Source organism: Triturus cristatus, chromosome 11 (genome assembly GCF_964204655.1).
Source record: "Triturus cristatus chromosome 11, aTriCri1.1, whole genome shotgun sequence".
NCBI classification, from domain to species: Eukaryota; Metazoa; Chordata; class Amphibia; order Caudata; family Salamandridae; genus Triturus; species Triturus cristatus.
In genome coordinates this window covers 133501429-133524801 of record NC_140594.1, presented here as the reverse complement: position 1 = coordinate 133524801, position 23373 = coordinate 133501429, and the positions used below count along the sequence as shown (strand labels likewise).

The 23373-nt window shown below is 44.9% G+C and overlaps 9 non-coding genes across 9 annotated transcripts; all 9 read right to left on the bottom strand.

The window, feature by feature from the left end:
- Positions 1-2057: 2057 nt before the first annotated feature.
- LOC146783662 (U4 spliceosomal RNA) lies at positions 2058-2198 on the bottom strand. Its single transcript, XR_014971228.1, has one exon. It is a non-coding gene; the product is annotated as a U4 spliceosomal RNA (small nuclear RNA).
- An 821-nt stretch (positions 2199-3019) lies between these two features.
- Positions 3020-3160, bottom strand: LOC146783661 (U4 spliceosomal RNA). Its single transcript, XR_014971073.1, has one exon. It is a non-coding gene; the product is annotated as a U4 spliceosomal RNA (small nuclear RNA).
- A 4018-nt stretch (positions 3161-7178) lies between these two features.
- Positions 7179-7319, bottom strand: LOC146783660 (U4 spliceosomal RNA). Its single transcript, XR_014971238.1, has one exon. It is a non-coding gene; the product is annotated as a U4 spliceosomal RNA (small nuclear RNA).
- Positions 7320-8140: 821 nt separating this feature from the next.
- Positions 8141-8281, bottom strand: LOC146783659 (U4 spliceosomal RNA). Its single transcript, XR_014971132.1, has one exon. It is a non-coding gene; the product is annotated as a U4 spliceosomal RNA (small nuclear RNA).
- Positions 8282-12293: 4012 nt separating this feature from the next.
- On the bottom strand, positions 12294-12434 carry LOC146783658 (U4 spliceosomal RNA). The gene has a single exon (XR_014971239.1). It is a non-coding gene; the product is annotated as a U4 spliceosomal RNA (small nuclear RNA).
- Positions 12435-13255: 821 nt separating this feature from the next.
- On the bottom strand, positions 13256-13396 carry LOC146783657 (U4 spliceosomal RNA). The gene has a single exon (XR_014971134.1). It is a non-coding gene; the product is annotated as a U4 spliceosomal RNA (small nuclear RNA).
- Positions 13397-17518: 4122 nt separating this feature from the next.
- On the bottom strand, positions 17519-17659 carry LOC146783656 (U4 spliceosomal RNA). The gene has a single exon (XR_014971268.1). It is a non-coding gene; the product is annotated as a U4 spliceosomal RNA (small nuclear RNA).
- An 821-nt stretch (positions 17660-18480) lies between these two features.
- Positions 18481-18621, bottom strand: LOC146783655 (U4 spliceosomal RNA). Its single transcript, XR_014971129.1, has one exon. It is a non-coding gene; the product is annotated as a U4 spliceosomal RNA (small nuclear RNA).
- Positions 18622-22639: 4018 nt separating this feature from the next.
- On the bottom strand, positions 22640-22780 carry LOC146783654 (U4 spliceosomal RNA). Its single transcript, XR_014971189.1, has one exon. It is a non-coding gene; the product is annotated as a U4 spliceosomal RNA (small nuclear RNA).
- Between the last annotated feature and the right edge of the window lie 593 nt (positions 22781-23373).

The window sequence follows — 23373 nt, the reverse complement described above, 5'->3', positions numbered from 1 at the left end:
ACTTCTAATCCCTGGCATCAGCCCGGAACCGCGAACCCTACACACTCTGCACCCGCCAAGCCTGGCCTGTGCCGGAGTGACCAAAGACCACGAGGACGACCCCACGACGACTGTGAACCCGAGTCCGGCACCCAAGGACTTCCCTAGACGCTCCTGACGACACCTGCAGCCTCAGAACCAGGTACCCCCCCAACGCGATCAACAGAGGGTAAGATTTCCCGACACCAAAAGGCACCCCTGCACCCGGCGCCCTGCGGCTCCCTGTGCCCAAATCCTGGGTACCTACCTATCCTCCAACTACCCAACTTACCTCTCGAAGTGGTGGTGGCACCTAAAGAATCTTCGTCCCCGAGCTTGCAATCTTTTTCTAAACCGGAGCTCTCCCATTGAAATCAATTGAGCACCCAAGAGCTCAAAAGCACCCTGCACCCAGCCGCCCGAGTGGCCCTGGCAGTGTAACCTCTACACCTATCTACTTCCCCATTTGCCCTGAGCAAGTGACCAGGAGCCCAGCTCCCACAGCCGCGTAGCCTGCTAGTCAGCAGCCACCAACCAAGGCCCCCCTACCTCTCATAGGATAACATTGGGCCTAACTCTCTCTGCACCCGGCTGCCCCTGTGCCGCTGAGGGTGACAACACTCTACCTACCTGACCCTGGGAGACCCCTGAGTCTATGCCCAGAACCTTAACTCTGCCAGTCGAGTACTTACCTTTAAACCGATAACTCAATTTTCTCCATAGGGTAACATTGACTGGTTTCTTCTGAAAATTTCTTCAAAGTGTGGAGTTTTCAAAACTTAGAAATTCACCAAAAATCAGCCGAGTAACGAAAACGAAAATACTCACCTGCTATTAGGTGAGCTCCCAGTGCTGGATCTTGGTGCCCAGCACTGACTCTGAAAAATACTTACAACTGTACTTACCAGTAACCCAATTTTCTTCCATAGGGAATCATTGACTGTTTTTCTGTGAAATTTCTTCAGTGTCAATTTCTGCAAACTTTAAATATTCTTTAAAAATCGTATAACTTCTGAAAAGTTAATTACTTACCTGTTTTGGATAAAGGTCCCAGTACTGAGTCTAGGCACCCAGTACTGGATTACAAAAGTAACGAGAACATACTATACCTGCAGCTTGAATTTTCTTCCATAGGGAATCATTGACTGTTTTCTATGAAATTTCTTCTAAGTGTCAACTTTTAAAATAGCAAAATATTACTTAAAAATCCTAGTAGTAACTAAGTCGACTTTTATCACTTGTTTCTAAGTATTGTCCCAGGACTGAATCTAGGATCCAGTCCTGGAATCTCTAAAGTAATCCTGAAAGTAATCTATTGCAAATAACTTGAAATTTCTATTGAACTCAATGCATTATTGTGTTTAAAACTGTGTTGCCTATTGCAACAACTTATAACTTTCTACAAAAGCCAATTGCATATTGCAAAAGTATTTAAATAAAGCATCTCATTCTGAGAAAGTATATTTTAATTCCTATTGTTGGTTCTAAAACAAAACAGACATATATTTTTTATACAAACCATTGGCCTAGAGTTCAGTTATTGAGTGTGTGAAATCATTTCGCTGACTGAGTGTGTACAACAAATGCTTTACACTGTCCTCTGATACTGCCTTACTGCTCGACCAAGCTACCACTTTAGAGACTAAGGTTATTTCTAACTTTAGCCTCTGCCAAACCTCTGGGGACTGTGGACTCTGTACACCCTGTACCTATTTTGGAACAGTATATACAGAGCCACTTTCTCACAATAGTACATTTGATCTAAAACCTAGAGAGATACTGAATAAATGTCTGAATCTTCGGACACTGCGCAGCTTCTAAATCAATTAGCACCCAAAGTTTAATATGTGTACCTTACCTAATGATTAAGCAGACCCTCCTTTACGCATATAAAAAACACGTTGGTTGAAATGAAACAGTTAATGAAAAACATATCGAGCAAAGAGTATTGATATTCTATGAAAAATATCTACACCTTTTTTCTTACTGAATAAATACATTGATGTATAATCAATCATTTTTTGACACAATTGATCTAGCCTCCGTAAAGATTATCCTAAATTACCAACAACAACTGTTGTTCAAGTTGACAAGACTGGGTATTGCGTAAAGTTTTGAATAAGCAACAATCACACCTCGGATACACCGCATTGATTACAATACTGCCACTATTCAAAGATAACGTCCAATTGGCAATATGAGCAGTCCCACAATCGTGACACTTTTGTCTCTTACAGGGAGACAAAGTTGGAACATATGCACTGATCACAGAGATATGCAAGCATACTTTCTATGTTTTCTATCACTCAGGTCAAAAGCCAGACAACAGGTGGACTACTTTATCTTCTGTTAGTTCTGCAGATAAGTATCCATTGGGCTCTGGGATTCCATATGCTAATTAGCAGATTTCGCTATACAGCCTCCTTTGGCACCTCCCTTCATCCCTCTCTATGTGTGATGTCATCAGTACATGATTCTGTATGCAAACACATATACTCCTAAGCCCCATCTGGCTCCTTCCAAAACGAGTTATTGTACCTAAATGCAAGCAGAGCAACCAAAGGAGTACTATTCTAGAATATTACAAGAGTTCACTTTGGCACCTCTTTGTTCACCCAGATACAAGATGCCTTTCTTGTAAAAGGATACATATCAGTCTGCCGACAAAGGAGTGTACAATCTCAGCTATTCACTCAATAGCCGACAAAATAGCACATTAGCTCTGCTACTTAGAGAGATGCTGAATGAATGTCTGAAGCTTTGGACACTGTGCAGCTTCCAAGACAATTAGATCACAAAGTTTAATACGTGTACCTTACCTATTGATTAAGAGGACCCTTTTCCACAGATATGAGAAACACTTTAGTTGAAATAAAACAGTTGTTAAAAAAACATATTGACCAATGAGTATTGACATTCTATGAAAAATATCTACACCTCTTTGCTTACTAAATAACTATAATGATGTATAATCAATCTTCTTTTGACACAATTGATCCAGCCTCCATAGAGACTATCAAAAATTGCCAATATCAACTATTTTTCAAGTTGACATGGCGGGGTATTGGGTAAAGTTTTCAATAAGCAATAATCACGCCTCGGATAGACCTCATTGGCTACGATACTGCCACTGCACAAAGATAACATCAGCTAGGCGATATGAGCAGTCCCACAACGGTGACACTTTTGTCTGTTACAGGGAGACAAATTTGAAACGTGCACCGATCAGAGAGATATGCAAGCATACTTTCTATGTTTTCTATCACTCGAGTCAAAAGCCAGACATGATATGTACTACTCTATCTTCTGTTGCTTCTGCAGGTAAGTGCCCGTTGGGCTCTGGGATTCCGTATGCCAATTAGCAGATTTCACTATACAGCCTCCTTTGGCACCTCCCTTCATCCCTCTCTATGTGGGATGTCATCAGTACATGATTATGTATGCAACCACATATCCTCCTAAGCCCAAGCAGGCTCCTCCCAAAACTAGTTCTTGTACCTAAATGCAAGAAAGCAACCAAAGGTGTACTATTCTAGAATATTACAAGAGTTAACTTTGGCGCCTCTTGTTCACCCGGATACGAGATGCCTTTCTTGTAAATGGATACATATCAGTCTGCGGACAAAGGAGTGTACAATCTCAGCTATTCACTCAATAGCCGACAAAATAGTTGTGTGAAAGTGCCATCTTTCTTGAATGGTATGCCCCCACTTTTTGCTGAATTGCTGAATGTACTTTGACTGAGTGTGCCCTGGACTCCTGCCAATCAGGAGCCCAGGGCCTATGTTCCTTCCCAAAACAAAAATCTCAAAACAAAATTGGCAAACCCTGGCCACATGTCAGCCCCTGGTAAGTGGTACCCTAGGTACCCAGGGCCTTGTGACCAGGGAAGGCCTCTAAGGGCTGCAGCACTCATTGTGCCACCCTTAGAGGCCCTGTACCCTAACACACACACACTGCCCTGGCAGGCTGAGTGTCTGGGTACAAGACAAAACAGAGAATCGACATGGCACACATCCCTGTGTGCCATGCCCACAACCTTCACTGCCCTGGCATACATCAGCCACCCCTCTAGCTGGGTGCCCTATGCCAGTGGTGTGGGCACAGAGGCAGGAGCCCGGTGCCCCTACAGTACCCAGGTCCATTCCTGGGCCCTGTAAGTGCAGTGCTTCCATTTAAGAGTACCTGGTGCTGGGAGCTTGTCAAACACGAACTCCACAGCACTATAATGGCAGCACAGAAGACTGAGAAGTTTGGTATCAAACTGCTCAGCACATTAAACCCACACTGATGCCAGTATGGTATTTAATGTACCAAGCACCACAGAGGGCATCTTAGAGAGGCCCCCTGAAACCTAATTTACAATCCACGTCTGTTCTGAGGCTGCCTAGGCTGCCACACAGCAGACATGTTGCTGGACCCCTGGGTAGGAGAGCCCCTGCTCTCCTGGGTCTGCAACAATGCACATCCTGGGCGAGATGCTAGATCTCCTCCCCCAGGATGGGCATGGGGAAGCTTCAAAGGCATGCCGCCTCTGTGAGCTTCCCCAGGCCACTTGCAACCCCCACTCTGGCGGGAAGCTTGGCCGGAAACCCCAAATAAGGACAGGGGATGGGCCAGCCTGCCAACTCCACCCCTCAGGTGGGGAAGGCGAGGTGAAGCACATCTCCGGGCGCTCGCCATCTTGAAGATGGGAGGCCCTACCCAATCAGGACTAGTTTGCTGCCCCCCTCCCAGAGAAGAGTGGCTGAATAGGGGGTGTACTCACCCCAGGACAGGGACCCATTGGTCCCTGCCCTTCGCATACCTGTAACGCCCCTAAATTTAGTATTTAGGGGCACCCTGAACCTTCCTTCACCAGATTCCAGATTCCGAAATACAAAGAAGAGGAAGAAGAAAGAAGACCTGCCCTGCAGCTGCTAAGAAGAGGAAGACACCAACTGCTTTGGCCCCAGCCCTACAGGCCTGGCGACACTCGAACCTGCTCCTGCTCCAACCCGGCATCTATTGTGGCCAGCAACCTCACAAACCCCGGAGGACCTGGCTACCTTTTGGTTCTAAGCCCCTGGGACTCCCATGAGTAGAGGCTCTACTCAAAATCTACTTCTAATCCCTGGCATCAGCCCGGAACCGCGAACCCTACACACTCTGCACCCGCCAAGCCTGGCCTGTGCCGGAGTGACCAAAGACCACGAGGACGACCCCACGACGACTGTGAACCCGAGTCCGGCACCCAAGGACTTCCCTAGACGCTCCTGACGACACCTGCAGCCTCAGAACCAGGTACCCCCCCAACGCGATCAACAGAGGGTAAGATTTCCCGACACCAAAAGGCACCCCTGCACCCGGCGCCCTGCGGCTCCCTGTGCCCAAATCCTGGGTACCTACCTATCCTCCAACTACCCAACTTACCTCTCGAAGTGGTGGTGGCACCTAAAGAATCTTCGTCCCCGAGCTTGCAATCTTTTTCTAAACCGGAGCTCTCCCATTGAAATCAATTGAGCACCCAAGAGCTCAAAAGCACCCTGCACCCAGCCGCCCGAGTGGCCCTGGCAGTGTAACCTCTACACCTATCTACTTCCCCATTTGCCCTGAGCAAGTGACCAGGAGCCCAGCTCCCACAGCCGCGTAGCCTGCTAGTCAGCAGCCACCAACCAAGGCCCCCCCTACCTCTCATAGGATAACATTGGGCCTAACTCTCTCTGCACCCGGCTGCCCCTGTGCCGCTGAGGGTGAAAACACTCTACCTACCTGACCCTGGGAGACCCCTGAGTCTATGCCCAGAACCTTAACTCTGCCAGTCGAGTACTTACCTTTAAACCGATAACTCAATTTTCTCCATAGGGTAACATTGACTGGTTTCTTCTGAAAATTTCTTCAAAGTGTGGAGTTTTCAAAACTTAGAAATTCACCAAAAATCAGCCGAGTAACGAAAACGAAAATACTCACCTGCTATTAGGTGAGCTCCCAGTGCTGGATCTTGGTGCCCAGCACTGACTCTGAAAAATACTTACAACTGTACTTACCAGTAACCCAATTTTCTTCCATAGGGAATCATTGACTGTTTTTCTGTGAAATTTCTTCAGTGTCAATTTCTGCAAACTTTAAATATTCTTTAAAAATCGTATAACTTCTGAAAAGTTAATTACTTACCTGTTTTGGATAAAGGTCGCAGTACTGAGTCTAGGCACCCAGTACTGGATTACAAAAGTAACGAGAACATACTATACCTGCAGCTTGAATTTTCTTCCATAGGGAATCATTGACTGTTTTCTATGAAATTTCTTCTAAGTGTCAACTTTTAAAATAGCAAAATATTACTTAAAAATCCTAGTAGTAACTAAGTCGACTTTTATCACTTGTTTCTAAGTATTGTCCCAGGACTGAATCTAGGATCCAGTCCTGGAATCTCTAAAGTAATCCTGAAAGTAATCTATTGCAAATAACTTGAAATTTCTATTGAACTCAATGCATTATTGTGTTTAAAACTGTGTTGCCTATTGCAACAACTTATAACTTTCTACAAAAGCCAATTGCATATTGCAAAAGTATTTAAATAAAGCATCTCATTCTGAGAAAGTATATTTTAATTCCTATTGTTGGTTCTAAAACAAAACAGACATATATTTTTTATACAAACCATTGGCCTAGAGTTCAGTTATTGAGTGTGTGAAATCATTTCGCTGACTGAGTGTGTACAACAAATGCTTTACACTGTCCTCTGATACTGCCTTACTGCTCGACCAAGCTACCACTTTAGAGACTAAGGTTATTTCTAACTTTAGCCTCTGCCAAACCTCTGGGGACTGTGGACTCTGTACACCCTGTACTTATTTTGGAACAGTATATACAGAGCCACTTTCTCACAATAGTACATTTGATCTAAAACCTAGAGAGATGCTGAATAAATGTCTGAATCTTCGGACACTGCGCAGCTTCTAAATCAATTAGCACCCAAAGTTTAATATGTGTACCTTACCTAATGATTAAGCGGACCCTCTTTTACGCATATAAAAAACACGTTGGTTGAAATGAAACAGTTAATGAAAAACATATCGAGCAAAGAGTATTGATATTCTATGAAAAATATCTACACCTTTTTTCTTACTGAATAAATACATTGATGTATAATCAATCATTTTTTGACACAATTGATCTAGCCTCCGTAAAGATTATCCTAAATTACCAACAACAACTGTTGTTCAAGTTGACAAGACTGGGTATTGCGTAAAGTTTTGAATAAGCAACAATCACACCTCGGATACACCGCATTGGTTACAATACTGCCACTATTTGAAGATAACTTCCAATTGGCAATATGAGCAGTCCCACAATCGTGACACTTTTGTCTCTTACAGGGAGACAAAGTTGGAACATATGCACTGATCAGAGAGATATGCAAGCATACTTTCTATGTTTTCTATCACTCAGGTCAAAAGCCAGACAACAGGTGGACTACTTTATCTTCTGTTGGTTCTGCAGATAAGTACCCATTGGGCTCTGGGATTCCATATGCTAATTAGCAGATTTCACTATGCAGCCTCCTTTGGCACCTCCCTTCATCCCTCTCTATGTGTGATGTCATCAGTACATGATTCTGTATGCAAACACATATACTCCTAAGCCCCATCTGGCTCCTTCCAAAACGAGTTATTGTACCTAAATGCAAGCAGAGCAACCAAAGGAGTACTATTCTAGAATATTACAAGAGTTCACTTTGGCACCTCTTTGTTCACCCAGATACAAGATGCCTTTCTTGTAAAAGGATACATATCAGTCTGCCGACAAAGGAGTGTACAATCTCAGCTATTCACTCAATAGCCGACAAAATAGCACATTAGCTCTGCTACTTAGAGAGATGCTGAATGAATGTCTGAAGCTTTGGACACTGTGCAGCTTCCAAGACAATTAGATCACAAAGTTTAATAAGTGTACCTTACCTATTGATTAAGAGTACCCTTTTCCACAGATATGAGAAACACTTTAGTTGAAATAAAACAGTTGTTAAAAAAACATATTGACCAATGAGTATTGACATTCTATGAAAAATATCTACACCTCTTTGCTTACTAAATAACTATAATGATGTATAATCAATCTTCTTTTGACACAATTGATCCAGCCTCCATAGAGACTATCAAAAATTGCCAATATCAACTATTTTTCAAGTTGACATGGCGGGGTATTGGGTAAAGTTTTCAATAAGCAATAATCACACCTTGGATAGACCTCATTGGCTACGATACTGCCACTGCACAAAGATAACATCAGCTAGGCGATATGAGCAGTCCCACAACGGTGACACTTTTGTCTGTTACAGGGAGACAAATTTGAAACGTGCACCGATCAGAGAGATATGCAAGCATACTTTCTATGTTTTCTATCACTCGAGTCAAAAGCCAGACATGATATGTACTACTCTATCTTCTGTTGCTTCTGCAGGTAAGTGCCCGTTGGGCTCTGGGATTCCGTATGCTAATTAGCAGATTTCACTATACAGCCTCCTTTGGCACCTCCCTTCATCCCTCTCTATGTGGGATGTCATCAGTACATGATTATGTATGCAACCACATATCCTCCTAAGCCCAAGCAGGCTCCTCCCAAAACTAGTTCTTGTACCTAAATGCAAGAAAGCAACCAAAGGTGTACTATTCTAGAATATTACAAGAGTTAACTTTGGCGTCTCTTGTTCACCCGGATACGAGATGCCTTTCTTGTAAATGGATACATATCAGTCTGCGGACAAAGGAGTGTACAATCTCAGCTATTCACTCAATAGCCGACAAAATAGTTGTGTGAAAGTGCCATCTTTCTTGAATGGTATGCCCCCACTTTTTGCTGAATTGCTGAATGTACTTTGACTGAGTGTGCCCTGGACTCCTGCCAATCAGGAGCCCAGGGCCTATGTTCCTTCCCAAAACAAAAATCTCAAAACAAAATTGGCAAACCCTGGCCACATGTCAGCCCCTGGTAAGTGGTACCCTAGGTACCCAGGGCCTTGTGACCAGGGAAGGCCTCTAAGGGCTGCAGCACTCATTGTGCCACCCTTAGAGGCCCTGTACCCTAACACACACACACTGCCCTGGCAGGCTGAGTGTCTGGGTACAAGACAAAACAGAGAATCGACATGGCACACATCCCTGTGTGCCATGCCCACAACCTTCACTGCCCTGGCATACATCAGCCACCCCTCTAGCTGGGTGCCCTATGCCAGTGGTGTGGGCACAGAGGCAGGAGCCCGGTGCCCCTACAGTACCCAGGTCCATTCCTGGGCCCTGTAAGTGCAGTGCTTCCATTTAAGAGTACCTGGTGCTGGGAGCTTGTCAAACACGAACTCCACAGCACTATAATGGCAGCACAGAAGACTGAGAAGTTTGGTATCAAACTGCTCAGCACATTAAACCCACACTGATGCCAGTATGGTATTTAATGTACCAAGCATCACAGAGGGCATCTTAGAGAGGCCCCCTGAAACCTAATTTACAATCCACGTCTGTTCTGAGGCTGCCTAGGCTGCCACACAGCAGACATGTTGCTGGACCCCTGGGTAGGAGAGCCCCTGCTCTCCTGGGTCTGCAACAATGCACATCCTGGGCGAGATGCTAGATCTCCTCCCCCAGGATGGGCATGGGGAAGCTTCAAAGGCATGCCGCCTCTGTGAGCTTCCCCAGGCCACTTGCAACCCCCACTCTGGCGGGAAGCTTGGCCGGAAACCCCAAATAAGGACAGGGGATGGGCCAGCCTGCCAACTCCACCCCTCAGGTGGGGAAGGCGAGGTGAAGCACATCTCCGGGCGCTCGCCATCTTGAAGATGGGAGGCCCTACCCAATCAGGACTAGGCTGCTGCCCCCCTCCCAGAGGAGAGTGGCTGAATAGGGGGTGTACTCACCCCAGGACAGGGACCCATTGGTCCCTGCCCTTCGCCTACCTGTAACGCCCCTAAATTTAGTATTTAGGGGCACCCTGAACCTTCCTTCCCCAGATTCCAGATTCCGAAATACAAAGAAGAGGAAGAAGAAAGAAGACCTGCCCTGCAGCTGCTAAGAAGAGGAAGACACCAACTGCTTTGGCCCCAGCCCTACAGGCCTGGCGACACTCGAACCTGCTCCTGCTCCAACCCGGCATCTATTGTGGCCAGCAACCTCACAAACCCCGGAGGACCTGGCTACCTTTTGGCTCTAAGCCCCTGGGACTCCCATGAGTAGAGGCTCTACTCAAAATCTACTTCTAATCCCTGGCATCAGCCCGGAACCGCGAACCCTAAACACTCTGCACCCGCCAAGCCTGGCCTGTGCCGGAGTGACCAAAGACCACGAGGACGACCCCACGACGACTGTGAACCCGAGTCCGGCACCCAAGGACTTCCCTAGACGCTCCTGACGACACCTGCAGCCTCAGAACCAGGTACCCCCCCAACGCGATCAACAGAGGGTAAGATTTCCCGACACCAAAATGCACCCCTGCACCCGGCGCCCTGCGGCTCCCTGTGCCCAAATCCTGGGTACCTACCTATCCTCCAACTACCCAACTTACCTCTCGAAGTGTTGGTGGCACCTAAAGAATCTTCTTCCCGAGCTTGCAATCTTTTTCCAAACCGGAGCTCTCCCATTGAAATCAATTGAGCACCCAAGAGCTCAAAAGCACCCTGCACCCAGCCGCCCAAGTGGCCCTGGCAGTGTAACCTCTACACCTATCTACTTCCCCATTTGCCCTGAGCAAGTGACCGGGAGCCCAGCTCCCACAGCCGCGTAGCCTGCTAGTCAGCAGCCACCAACCAAGGCCCCCCTACCTCTCATAGGATAACATTGGGCCTAACTCTCTCTGCACCCGGCTGCCCCTGTGCCGCTGAGGGTGAAAACACTCTACCTACCTGACCCTGGGAGACCCCTGAGTCTATGCCCAGAACCTTAACTCTGCCAGTCGAGTACTTACCTTTAAACCGATAACTCAATTTTCTCCATAGGGTAACATTGACTGGTTTCTTCTGAAAATTTCTTCAAAGTGTGGAGTTTTCAAAACTTAGAAATTCACCAAAAATCAGCCGAGTAACGAAAACGAAAATACTCACCTGCTATTAGGTGAGCTCCCAGTGCTGGATCTTGGTGCCCAGCACTGACTCTGAAAAATACTTACAACTGTACTTACCAGTAACCCAATTTTCTTCCATAGGGAATCATTGACTGTTTTTCTGTGAAATTTCTTCAGTGTCAATTTCTGCAAACTTTAAATATTCTTTAAAAATCGTATAACTTCTGAAAAGTTAATTACTTACCTGTTTTGGATAAAGGTCCCAGTACTGAGTCTAGGCACCCAGTACTGGATTACAAAAGTAACGAGAACATACTATACCTGCAGCTTGAATTTTCTTCCATAGGGAATCATTGACTGTTTTCTATGAAATTTCTTCTGTCAACTTTTAAAATAGCAAAATATTACTTAAAAATCCTAGTAGTAACTAAGTCGACTTTTATCACTTGTTTCTAAGTATTGTCCCAGGACTGAATCTAGGATCCAGTGCTGGAATCTCTAAAGTAATCCTGAAAGTAATCTATTGCAAATAACTTGAAATTTCTATTGAACTCAATGCATTATTGTGTTTAAAACTGTGTTGCCTATTGCAACAACTTATAACTTTCTACAAAAGCCAATTGCATATTGCAAAAGTATTTAAATAAAGCATCTCATTCTGAGAAAGTATATTTTAATTCCTATTGTTGGTTCTAAAACAAAACAGACATATATTTTTTATACAAACCATTGGCCTAGAGTTCAGTTATTGAGTGTGTGAAATCATTTCGCTGACTGAGTGTGTACAACAAATGCTTTACACTGTCCTCTGATACTGCCTTACTGCTCGACCAAGCTACCACTTTAGAGACTAAGGTTATTTCTAACTTTAGCCTCTGCCAAACCTCTGGGGACTGTGGACTCTGTACACCCTGTACCTATTTTGGAACAGTATATACAGAGCCACTTTCTCACAATAGTACATTTGATCTAAAACCTAGAGAGATACTGAATAAATGTCTGAATCTTCGGACACTGCGCAGCTTCTAAATCAATTAGCACCCAAAGTTTAATATGTGTACCTTACCTAATGATTAAGCAGACCCTCCTTTACGCATATAAAAAACACGTTGGTTGAAATGAAACAGTTAATGAAAAACATATCGAGCAAAGAGTATTGATATTCTATGAAAAATATCTACACCTTTTTTCTTACTGAATAAATACATTGATGTATAATCAATCATTTTTTGACACAATTGATCTAGCCTCCGTAAAGATTATCCTAAATTACCAACAACAACTGTTGTTCAATTTGACAAGACTGGGTATTGCGTAAAGTTTTGAATAAGCAACAATCACACCTCGGATACACCGCATTGGTTACAATACTGCCACTATTCAAAGATAACGTCCAATTGGCAATATGAGCAGTCCCACAATCGTGACACTTTTGTCTCTTACAGGGAGACAAAGTTGGAACATATGCACTGATCAGAGAGATATGCAAGCATACTTTCTATGTTTTCTATCACTCAGGTCAAAAGCCAGACAACAGGTGGACTACTTTATCTTCTGTTGGTTCTGCAGATAAGTATCCATTGGGCTCTGGGATTCCATATGCTAATTAGCAGATTTCACTATACAGCCTCCTTTGGCACCTCCCTTCATCCCTCTCAATGTGTGATGTCATCAGTACATGATTCTGTATGCAAACACATATACTCCTAAGCCCCATCTGGCTCCTTCCAAAACGAGTTATTGTACCCAAATGCAAGCAGAGCAACCAAAGGAGTACTATTCTAGAATATTACAAGAGTTCACTTTGGCACCTCTTTGTTCACCCAGATACAAGATGCCTTTCTTGTAAAAGGATACATATCAGTCTGCCGACAAAGGAGTGTACAATCTCAGCTATTCACTCAATAGCCGACAAAATAGCACATTAGCTCGGCTACTTAGAGAGATGCTGAATGAATGTCTGAAGCTTTGGACACTGTGCAGCTTCCAAGACAATTAGATCACAAAGTTTAATACGTGTACCTTACCTATTGATTAAGAGGACCCTTTTCCACAGATATGAGAAACACTTTAGTTGAAATAAAACAGTTGTTAAAAAAACATATTGACCAATGAGTATTGACATTCTATGAAAAATATCTACACCTCTTTGCTTACTAAATAACTATAATGATGTATAATCAATCTTCTTTTGACACAATTGATCCAGCCTCCATAGAGACTATCAAAAATTGCCAATATCAACTATTTTTCAAGTTGACATAGCGGGGTATTGGGTAAAGTTTTCAATAAGCAATAATCACGTCTCGGATAGACCTCATTGGCTACGATACTGCCACTGCACAAAGATAACATCAGCTAGGCGATATGAGCAGTCCCACAACGGTGACACTTTTGTCTGTTACAGGGAGACAAATTTGAAACGTGCACCGATCAGAGAGATATGCAAGCATACTTTCTATGCTTTCTATCACTCGAGTCAAAAGCCAGACATGATATGTACTACTCTATCTTCTGTTGCTTCTGCAGGTAAGTGCCCGTTGGGCTCTGGGATTCCGTATGCTAATTAGCAGATTTCACTATACAGCCTCCTTTGGCACCTCCCTTCATCCCTCTCTATGTGGGATGTCATCAGTACATGATTATGTATGCAACCACATATCCTCCTAAGCCCAAGCAGGCTCCTCCCAAAACTAGTTCTTGTACCTAAATGCAAGAAACAACCAAAGGTGTACTATTCTAGAATATTACAAGAGTTAACTTTGGCGCCTCTTGTTCACCCGGATACGAGATGCCTTTCTTGTAAATAGATACATATCAGTCTGCGGACAAAGGAGTGTACAATCTCAGCTATTCACTCAATAGCCGACAAAATAGTTGTGTGAAAGTGCCATCTTTCTTGAATGGTATGCCCCCACTTTTTGCTGAATTGCTGAATGTACTTTGACTGAGTGTGCCCTGGACTCCTGCCAATCAGGAGCCCAGGGCCTATGTTCCTTCCCAAAACAAAAATCTCAAAACAAAATTGGCAAACCCTGGCCACATGTCAGCCCCTGGTAAGTGGTACCCTAGGTACCCAGGGCCTTGTGACCAGGGAAGGCCTCTAAGGGCTGCAGCACTCATTGTGCCACCCTTAGAGGCCCTGTACCCTAACACACACACACTGCCCTGGCAGGCTGAGTGTCTGGGTACAAGACAAAACAGAGAATCGACATGGCACACATCCCTGTGTGCCATGCCCACAACCTTCACTGCCCTGGCATACATCAGCCACCCCTCTAGCTGGGTGCCCTATGCCAGTGGTGTGGGCACAGAGGCAGGAGCCCGGTGCCCCTACAGTACCCAGGTCCATTCCTGGGCCCTGTAAGTGCAGTGCTTCCATTTAAGAGTACCTGGTGCTGGGAGCTTGTCAAACACGAACTCCACAGCACTATAATGGCAGCACAGAAGACTGAGAAGTTTGGTATCAAACTGCTCAGCACATTAAACCCACACTGATGCCAGTATGGTATTTAATGTACCAAGCACCACAGAGGGCATCTTAGAGAGGCCCCCTGAAACCTAATTTACAATCCACATCTGTTCTGAGGCTGCCTAGGCTGCCACACAGCAGACATGTTGCTGGACCCCTGGGTAGGAGAGCCCCTGCTCTCCTGGGTCTGCAACAATGCACATCCTGGGCGAGATGCTAGATCTCCTCCCCCAGGATGGGCATGGGGAAGCTTCAAAGGCATGCCGCCTCTGTGAGCTTCCCCAGGCCACTTGCAACCCCCACTCTGGCGGGAAGCTTGGCCGGAAACCCCAAATAAGGACAGGGGATGGGCCAGCCTGCCAACTCCACCCCTCAGGTGGGGAAGGCGAGGTGAAGCACATCTCCGGGCGCTCGCCATCTTGAAGATGGGAGGCCCTACCCAATCAGGACTAGGCTGCTGCCCCCCTCCCAGAGGAGAGTGGCTGAATAGGGGGTGTACTCACCCCAGGACAGGGACCCATTGGTCCCTGCCCTTCGCCTACCTGTAAAGCCCCTAAATTTAGTATTTAGGCGCACCCTGAACCTTCCTTCCCCAGATTCCAGATTCCGAAATACAAAGAAGAGGAAGAAGAAAGAAGACCTGCCCTGCAGCTGCTAAGAAGAGGAAGACACCAACTGCTTTGGCCCCAGCCCTACAGGCCTGGCGACACTCGAACCTGCTCCTGCTCCAACCCGGCATCTATTGTGGCCAGCAACCTCACAAACCCCGGAGGACCTGGCTACCTTTTGGCTCTAAGCCCCTGGGACTCCCATGAGTAGAGGCTCTACTCAAAATCTACTTCTAATCCCTGGCATCAGCCCGGAACCGCGAACCCTACACACTCTGCACCCGCCAAGCCTGGCCTGTGCCGGAGTGACCAAAGACCACGAGGACGACCCCACGACGACTGTGAACCCGAGTCCGGCACCCAAGGACTTCCCTAGACGCTCCTGACGACACCTGCAGCCTCAGAACCAGGTACCCCCCCCAACGCGATCAACAGAGGGTAAGATTTCCCGACACCAAAAGGCACCGCTGCACCCGGCGCCCTGCGGCTCCCTGTGCCCAAATCCTGGGTACCTACCTATCCTCCAACTACCCAACTTACCTCTCGAAGTGGTGGTGGCACCTAAAGAATCTTCGTCCCCGAGCTTGCAATCTTTTTCTAAACCGGAGCTCTCCCATTGAAATCAATTGAGCACCCAAGAGCTCAAAAGCACCCTGCACCCAGCCGCCCGAGTGGCCCTGGCAGTGTAACCTCTACACCTATCTACTTCCCCATTTGCCCTGAGCAAGTGACCAGGAGCCCAGCTCCCACAGCCGCGTAGCCTGCTAGTCAGCAGCCACCAACCAAGGCCCCCCCTACCTCTCATAGGATAACATTGGGCCTAACTCTCTCTGCACCCGGCTGCCCCTGTGCCGCTGAGGGTGAAAACACTCTACCTACCTGACCCTGGGAGACCCCTGAGTCTATGCCCAGAACCTTAACTCTGCCAGTCGAGTACTTACCTTTAAACCGATAACTCAATTTTCTCCATAGGGTAACATTGACTGGTTTCTTCTGAAAATTTCTTCAAAGTGTGGAGTTTTCAAAACTTAGAAATTCACCAAAAATCAGCCGAGTAACGAAAAGGAAAATACTCACCTGCTATTAGGTGAGCTCCCAGTGCTGGATCTTGGTGCCCAGCACTGACTCTGAAAAATACTTACAACTGTACTTACCAGTAACCCAATTTTCTTCCATAGGGAATCATTGACTGTTTTTCTGTGAAATTTCTTCAGTGTCAATTTCTGCAAACTTTAAATATTCTTTAAAAATCGTATAACTTCTGAAAAGTTAATTACTTACCTGTTTTGGATAAAGGTCCCAGTACTGAGTCTAGGCACCCAGTACTGGATTACAAAAGTAACGAGAACATACTATACCTGCAGCTTGAATTTTCTTCCATAGGGAATCATTGACTGTTTTCTATGAAATTTCTTCTAAGTGTCAACTTTTAAAATAGCAAAATATTACTTAAAAATCCTAGTAGTAACTAAGTCGACTTTTATCACTTGTTTCTAAGTATTGTCCCAGGACTGAATCTAGGATCCAGTCCTGGAATCTCTAAAGTAATCCTGAAAGTAATCTATTGCAAATAACTTGAAATTTCTATTGAACTCAATGCATTATTGTGTTTAAAACTGTGTTGCCTATTGCAACAACTTATAACTTTCTACAAAAGCCAATTGCATATTGCAAAAGTATTTAAATAAAGCATCTCATTCTGAGAAAGTATATTTTAATTCCTATTGTTGGTTCTAAAACAAAACAGACATATATTTTTTATACAAACCATTGGCCTAGAGTTCAGTTATTGAGTGTGTGAAATCATTTCGCTGACTGAGTGTGTACAACAAATGCTTTACACTGTCCTCTGATACTGCCTTACTGCTCGACCAAGCTACCACTTTAGAGACTAAGGTTATTTCTAACTTTAGCCTCTGCCAAACCTCTGGGGACTGTGGACTCTGTACACCCTGTACCTATTTTGGAACAGTATATACAGAGCCACTTTCTCACAATAGTACATTTGATCTAAAACCTAGAGAGATGCTGAATAAATGTCTGAATCTTCGGACACTGTGCAGCTTCTAAATCAATTAGCACCCAAAGTTTAATATGTGTACCTTACCTAATGATTAAGCGGACCCTCTTTTACGCATATAAAAAACACGTTGGTTGAAATGTGCAGCTTCTAAATCAATTAGCACCCAAAGTTTAATATGTGTACCTTACCTAATGATTAAGCGGACCCTCTTTTACGCATATAAAAAACACGTTGGTTGAAATGAAACAGTTAATGAAAAACATATCGAGCAAAGAGTATTGATATTCTATGAAAAATATATACACCTTTTTTCTTACTGAATAAATACATTGATGTATAATCAATCATTTTTTGACACAATTGATCTAGCCTCCGTAAAGATTATCCTAAATTACCAACAACAACTGTTGTACAAGTTGACAAGACTGGGTATTGCGTAAAGTTTTGAATAAGCAACAATCACACCTCGGATACACTGCATTGGTTACAGTACTGCCACTATTCAAAGATAACGTCCAATTGGCAATATGAGCAGTCCCACAATCGTGACACTTTTGTCTCTTACAGGGAGACAAAGTTGGAACATATGCACTGATCAGAGAGATATGAAAGCATACTTTCTATGTTTTCTATCACTCAGGTCAAAAGCCAGACAACAGGTGGACTACTTTATCTTCTGTTGGTTCTGCAGATAAGTACCCATTGGGCTCTGGGATTCCATATGCTAATTAGCAGATTTCACTATACAGCCTCCTTTGGCACCTCCCTTCATCCCTCTCTATGTGTGATGTCATCAGTACATGATTCTGTATGCAAACACATATACTCCTAAGCCCCATCTGGCTCCTTCCAAAACGAGTTATTGTACCTAAATGCAAGCAGAGCAACCAAAGGAGTACTATTCTAGAATATTACAAGAGTTCACTTTGGCACCTCTTTGTTCACCCAGATACAAGATGCCTTTCTTGTAAAAGGATACATATCAGTCTGCCGACAAAGGAGTGTACAATCTCAGCTATTCACTCAATAGCCGACAAAATAGCACATTAGCTCTGCTACTTAGAGAGATGCTGAATGAATGTCTGAAGCTTTGGACACTGTGCAGCTTCCAAGACAATTAGATCACAAAGTTTAATACGTGTACCTTACCTATTGATTAAGAGGACCCTTTTCCACAGATATGAGAAACACTTTAGTTGAAATAAAACAGTTGTTAAAAAAACATATTGACCAATGAGTATTGACATTCTATGAAAAATATCTACACCTCTTTGCTTACTAAATAACTATAATGATGTATAATCAATCTTCTTTTGACACAATTGATCCAGCCTCCATAGAAACTATCAAAAATTGCCAATATCAACTATTTTTCAAGTTGACATGGCGGGGTATTGGGTAAAGTTTTCAATAAGCAATAATCACACCTCGGATAGACCTCATTGGCTACGATACTGCCACTGCTCAAAGATAACATCAGCTAGGCGATATGAGCAGTCCCACAACGGTGACACTTTTGTCTGTTACAGGGAGACAAATTTGAAACGTGCACCGATCAGAGAGATATGCAAGCATACTTTCTATGTTTTCTATCACTCGAGTCAAAAGCCAGACATGATATGTACTACTCTATCTTCTGTTGCTTCTGCAGGTAAGTGCCCGTTGGGCTCTGGGATTCCGTATGCTAATTAGCAGATTTCACTATACAGCCTCCTTTGGCACCTCCCTTCATCCCTCTCTATGTGGGATGTCATCAGTACATGATTATGTATGCAACCACATATCCTCCTAAGCCCAAGCAGGCTCCTCCCAAAACTAGTTCTTGTACCTAAATGCAAGAAAGCAACCAAAGGTGTACTATTCTAGAATATTACAAGAGTTAACTTTGGCGCCTCTTGTTCACCCGGATACGAGATGCCTTTCTTGTAAATGGATACATATCAGTCTGCGGACAAAGGAGTGTACAATCTCAGCTATTCACTCAATAGCCGACAAAATAGTTGTGTGAAAGTGCCATCTTTCTTGAATGGTATGCCCCCACTTTTTGCTGAATTGCTGAATGTACTTTGACTGAGTGTGCCCTGGACTCCTGCCAATCAGGAGCCCAGGGCCTATGTTCCTTCCCAAAACAAAAATCTCAAAACAAAATTGGCAAACCCTGGCCACATGTCAGCCCCTGGTAAGTGGTACCCTAGGTACCCAGGGCCTTGTGACCAGGGAAGGCCTCTAAGGGCTGCAGCACTCATTGTGCCACCCTTAGAGGCCCTGTACCCTAACACACACACACTGCCCTGGCAGACTGAGTGTCTGGGTACAAGACAAAACAGAGAATCGACATGGCACACATCCCTGCGTGCCATGCCCACAACCTTCACTGCCCTGGCATACATCAGCCACCCCTCTAGCTGGGTGCCCTATGCCAGTGGTGTGGGCACAGAGGCAGGAGCCCGGTGCCCCTACAGTACCCAGGTCCATTCCTGGGCCCTGTAAGTGCAGTGCTTCCATTTAAGAGTACATGGTGCTGGGAGCTTGTCAAACACGAACTCCACAGCACTATAATGGCAGCACAGAAGACTGAGAAGTTTGGTATCAAACTGCTCAGCACATTAAACCCACACTGATGCCAGTATGGTATTTAATGTACCAAGCACCACAGAGGGCATCTTAGAGAGGCCCCCTGAAACCTAACCTACAATCCACGTCTGTTCTGAGGCTGCCTAGGCTGCCACACAGTAGACATGTTGCTGGACCCCTGGGTAGGAGAGCCCCTGCTCTCCTGGGTCTGCAACAATGCACATCCTGGGCGAGATGCTAGATCTCCTCCCCCAGGATGGGCAGGGGGAAGCTTCAAAGGCATGCCGCCTCAGTGAGCTTCCCCAGGCCACTTGCAACCCCCACTCTGGCGGGAAGCTTGGCCGGAAACCCCAAATAAGGACAGGGGATGGGCCAGCCTGCCAGCCCCACCCCTCAGGTGGGGAAGGCGAGGTGAAGCACATCTCCGGGCGCTCGCCATCTTGAAGATGGGAGGCCCTACCCAATCAGGACTAGGCTGCTGCCCCCCTCCCAGAGGAGAGTGGCTGAATAGGGGGTGTACTCACCCCAGGACAGGGACCCATTGGTCCCTGCCCTTCGCCTACCTGTAAAGCCCCTAAATTTTGTATTTAGGGGCACCCTGAACCTTCCTTCCCCAGATTCCAGATTCCGAAATACAAAGAAGAGGAAGAAGAAAGAAGACCTGCCCTGCAGCTGCTAAGAAGAGGAAGACACCAACTGCTTTGGCCCCAGCCCTACAGGCCTGGCGACACTCGAACCTGCTCCTGCTCCAACCCGGCATCTATTGTGGCCAGCAACCTCACAAACCCCGGAGGACCTTGCTACCTTTTGGCTCTAAGCCCCTGGGACTCCCATGAGTAGAGGCTCTACTCAAAATCTACTTCTAATCCCTGGCATCAGCCCGGAACCGCGAACCCTACACACTCTGCACCCGCCAAGCCTGGCCTGTGCCGGAGTGACCAAAGACCACGAGGACGACCCCACGACGACTGTGAATCCGAGTCCGGCACCCAAGGACTTCCCTAGACGCTCCTGACGACACCTGCAGCCTCAGAACCAGGTACCCCCCCAACGCGATCAACAGAGAGTAAGATTTCCCGACACCAAAAGGCACCCCTGCACCCGGCGCCCTGCGGCTCCCTGTGCCCAAATCCTGGGTACCTACCTATCCTCCAACTACCCAACTTACCTCTCGAAGTGGTGGTGGCACCTAAAGAATCTTCGTCCCCGAGCTTGCAATCTTTTTCTAAACCGGAGCTCTCCCTTTGAAATCAATTGAGCGCCCAAGAGCTCAAAAGCACCCTGCACCCAGCCGCCCGAGTGGCCCTGGCAGTGTAACCTCTACACCTATCTACTTCCCCATTTGCCCTGAGCAAGTGACCAGGAGCCCAGCTCCCACAGCCGCGTAGCCTGCTAGTCAGCAGCCACCAACCAAGGCCCCCCTACCTCTCATAGGATAACATTGGGCCTAACTCTCTCTGCACCCGGCTGCCCCTGTGCCGCTGAGGGTGAAAAAAGTCTACCTACCTGACCCTGGGAGACCCCTGAGTCTATGCCCAGAACCTTAACTCTGCCAGTCGAGTACTTACCTTTAAACCGATAACTCAATTTTCTCCATAGGGTAACATTGACTGGTTTCTTCTGAAAATTTCTTCAAAGTGTGGAGTTTTCAAAACTTAAAATATTCACCAAAAATCAGCCGAGTAACGAAAACGAAAATACTCACCTGCTATTATGAGAGCTCCCAGTGCTGGATCTTGGTGCCCAGCACTGACTCTGAAAAATACTTACAACTGTACTTACCAGTAACCCAATTTTCTTCCATAGGGAATCATTGACTGTTTTTCTGTGAAATTTCTTCAGTGTCAATTTCTGCAAACTTTAAATATTCTTTAAAAATCGTATAACTTCTGAAAAGTTAATTACTTACCTGTTTTGGATAAAGGTCCCAGTACTGAGTCTAGGCACCCAGTACTGGATTACAAAAGTAACGAGAACATACTATACCTGCAGCTTGAATTTTCTTCCATAGGGAATCATTGACTGTTTTCTATTAAATTTCTTCTAAGTGTCAACTTTTAAAATAGCAAAATATTACTTAAAAATCCTAGTAGTAACTAAGTCGACTTTTATCACTTGTTTCTAAGTATTGTCCCAGGACTGAATCTAGGATCCAGTCCTGGAATCTCTAAAGTAATCCTGAAAGTAATCTATTGCAAATAACTTGAAATTTCCATTGAACTCAATGCATTATTGTGTTTAAAACTGTGTTGCCTATTGCAACAACTTATAACTTTCTACAAAAGCCAATTGCATATTGCAAAAGTATTTAAATAAAGCATCTCATTCTGAGAAAGTATATTTTAATTCCTATTGTTGGTTCTAAAACAAAACAGACATATATTTTTTATACAAACCATTGGCCTAGAGTTCAGTTATTGAGTGTGTGAAATCATTTCGCTGACTGAGTGTGTACAACAAATGCTTTACACTGTCCTCTGATACTGCCTTACTGCTCGACCAAGCTACCACTTTAGAGACTAAGGTTATTTCTAACTTTAGCCTCTGCCAAACCTCTGGGGACTGTGGACTCTGTACACCCTGTACCTATTTTGGAACAGTATATACAGAGCCACTTTCTCACAATAGTACATTTGATCTAAAACCTAGAGAGATGCTGAATAAATGTCTGAATCTTCGGACACTGCGCAGCTTCTAAATCAATTAGCACCCAAAGTTTAATATGTGTACCTTACCTAATGATTAAGCGGACCCTCTTTTACGCATATAAAAAACACGTTGGTTGAAATGAAACAGTTAATGAAAAACATATCGAGCAAAGAGTATTGATATTCTATGAAAAATATCTACACCTTTTTTCTTACTGAATAAATACATTGATGTATAATCAATCATTTTTTGACACAATTGATCTAGCCTCCGTAAAGATTATCCTAAATTACCAACAACAACTGTTGTACAAGTTGACAAGACTGGGTATTGCGTAAAGTTTTGAATAAGCAACAATCACACCTCGGATACACCGCATTGGTTACAATACTGCCACTATTCAAAGATAACGTCCAATTGGCAATATGAGCAGTCCCACAATCGTGACACTTTTGTCTCTTACAGGGAGACAAAGTTGGAACATATGCACTGATCAGAGAGATATGCAAGCATACTTTCTATGTTTTCTATCACTCAGGTCAAAAGCCAGACAACAGGTGGACTACTTTATTTTCTGTTGGTTCTGCAGATAAGTACCCATTGGGCTCTGGGATTCCATATGCTAATTAGCAGATTTCACTATACAGCCTCCTTTGGCACCTCCCTTCATCCCTCTCTATGTGTGATGTCATCAGTACATGATTCTGTATGCAAACACATATACTCCTAAGCCCCATCTGGCTCCTTCCAAAACGAGTTATTGTACCTAAATGCAAGCAGAGCAACCAAAGGAGTACTATTCTAGAATATTACAAGAGTTCACTTTGGCACCTCTTTGTTCACCCAGATACAAGATGCCTTTCTTGTAAAAGGATACATATCAGTCTGCCGACAAAGGAGTGTACAATCTCAGCTATTCACTCAATAGCCGACAAAATAGCACATTAGCTCTGCTACTTAGAGAGATGCTGAATGAATGTCTGAAGCTTTGGACACTGTGC